Source organism: Limulus polyphemus, unplaced genomic scaffold (assembly GCF_000517525.1).
Source record: "Limulus polyphemus unplaced genomic scaffold, Limulus_polyphemus-2.1.2 Scaffold10481, whole genome shotgun sequence".
Lineage (NCBI taxonomy): Eukaryota > Metazoa > Arthropoda > Merostomata > Xiphosura > Limulidae > Limulus > Limulus polyphemus.
The window spans coordinates 6744-9345 of NW_013676091.1; the positions used below are offsets into that span (position 1 = coordinate 6744).

The window sequence follows — 2602 nt, forward strand, 5'->3', positions numbered from 1 at the left end:
TTTCAAACCTGCTCGAGATTCTAGGTCCATTTCAGTAACTCTATTTCGGGGCCCGAAGGCCACCTGGATGGGTCATCTGTTTTTAACCACTCGCACCACCATGCAGTAGTGTTGTCTGTTAGACAGTCAGTATACACTAAAATGACGTCACATAAGGAATGCTTAACGTTGCAATTTCTGCTGTCGTGACCAGTGTGCTCTCTAAGCTGCGTGGCCGCACAACAAGCAATCAAGTGCTGCGCACATCCTCATTAATGGTGAGGAGTCTCAACACGTTGACGGCCTTAATGACCCTGGTAATCGATAAGCCTAAAGCACAAATAACCAACCGGTAGCATTGCAAAGCGGCCTAATGATCCACTAGGGTCGATGGTCTAAAAAATCCCCCCCCCCCCAAAAAAAAAACCTAGATAGCATATTGTCTTTATACTGTTGTACATGATAAAAGTCACTGCGCTCACGGATTGAAAAAAATTAAAGAGAACACTGGTCGTGACGACAATAAAATGTGCGCATGCCATGAATCACGAGAAGAATTATGCACTCTGTAGGCTACAACACAGCAATATGTATGTATATATATATATTTTTTTTTTTATCAAACTACAACTAGAATGAATACAACATAAAAAAATGTATTTATCAAACTACAACTAGAATGAATACAACATAAAATAAATGTATTTAACAAACTACAACTAGAATGAATACAACATAACTAATTAACCAAACATGAAAATAAATAAATGAACAAAAAAAAACATCTTTGATTATAATTCAGGGAAAGGCCGCTGTGGTACGATTAAATCGAAAAAAAAAGGGGGTGGGGTGGAGGGAAAACGTTTACCATAAGAAAATGGATAACTCAGAATAGATGTTGTAATGTTTACAACGTTTCGAACCTGGGACACCCTTCCTCTGATGATCTTAAACTTTACATTTTTCGTGATATAAGTTTTCCTTTTTTTTTTCCGACTGTAAAACAAATAGACTCCACTTACCCATCTAAAGGTATTCCTGGAACGGGACCAATGAATATAAGGCCAACAATAGTTATACAACAGCCTATGATGATGATAAGGAAAGCAGGTACCTGGTTAGAAACGTAAAAAGAAAAAGATCAGTTTATAAAACACTACATGATAATGTCTTATAAGAGTGATGGTGAAATATCACTATTCGATATGACAGGAATGACCTCCATCTAGTCTATCACTTCAAAATTATGGATGATTAGAGCATGTAGCCATTAGTTTCTCTTCACTAATGTATGATGACAGATCGAATTATCTTCCATCAAAGTGACTGTCCTATGGGCCTGGCGGTTAGGGCGAGTGACTCGTAACCTACGGGTCGCGTGTTCGAATCATGTCACCGAACACACTCGTCCTTTCAGCCATGAGGCGTTATAATGTGACGGTCAATCCCACTTTTCTCGTTGGTAAAGAGCTGTCTTCTCAGTCTATCGTTTCTAAATTAGGGACGGCTAGTGCAGATAGCACTAGAGTAGTTTTGGTCGAAATTCAATATACAAACAAATCTGTTCCATGCCCTTTTCTTATTAAAGAAAACTTCCTGTGAACTCTACGAATGATCAGAAATCATTACATTCGAACACCATAACTAAATATACTGTTGCGTCAGCGAGGTCACGTGACTGGTATCACGCCACCTCCTGTTCTTTCGTGAATTGTCGGGAGATTAATAGATTGGGGGTAGTCTGGTATACATATAAGACGATCACAACGTGACGGAACAATGTGTAATTGATGTGAGTATTGTCGAGCACAAGCACGTGAGACGTTCTTTGAGAATTATAGCGTTTGTTATAGAGCGACTGTTGAAATTAAGTGTATCGATAAAGTTGTATTCGGAAAGAATAAACCAGTTTTATTTCAGAAAGGACTCGTGTCGCTAAAGTTTCGTCGGAACGAATTTACGGAAAATTAATTAACGAACGAGCGGAGACGTAACAATACTTTAATAGCAAAGCAATAATGTCGGCTTCCTGTTTAAAATTGTACCTTTCATATCGTTTGTGTTTTATTATGTTTACAATAATTACTTCGTGTTCCTACTACAAAATACTATTATTAATAATATTTTTCTACTTACTTTTTTGTTAAGGATATTTCCTACAATCGAACAAGACAGAGAATAAGCCACTGCTGCAGCCATATAAATTAGTCCTAAATACCCCGGTGACAATTCAAACTGAAAAAATATGCAAGTAACATATTACTATTAGTATAGATATATATACTTTGTTTAATACGAATGGGTTTCTTAGTTTATTGACGTCAAAATCAAACAAACACTTTTTAATTTATTAGCATAAAAAAACAGACTTTTTTAATTCATTAGAATAAATTGACTTTTTAATTTATTAGCGTCAAACAAATGTACCTTTTTTATTATATTAGTGTCAAACGAATACTTTTTAAAATTTATTAGCGTCAAACAAACATACTTTTTAAGTTTATTAGCGTCGAACAAACATACTTTTTAAGTTTATTAGCGTCGAACAAACATACTTTTTAAGTTTATTAGCGTCGAACAAACATACTTTTTAAGTTTATTAGCGTCGAACAAACATACTTTT

General features: G+C 35.7%; 1 long non-coding RNA gene across 1 annotated transcript in view; it reads right to left on the reverse strand.

The window, feature by feature from the left end:
- LOC111083643 overlaps positions 1-2217 on the reverse strand; it is an 8157-nt gene extending 5940 nt beyond the window's left edge. Inside the window, exons 1-2 of the long non-coding RNA XR_002609156.1 lie at positions 2116-2217; positions 1002-1093 (exon numbers count right to left, since the gene is read on the reverse strand). This is a non-coding gene — a long non-coding RNA (uncharacterized LOC111083643). The remainder of the gene's footprint in view (positions 1-1001; positions 1094-2115) is intronic.
- Positions 2218-2602: the final 385 nt, after the last annotated feature.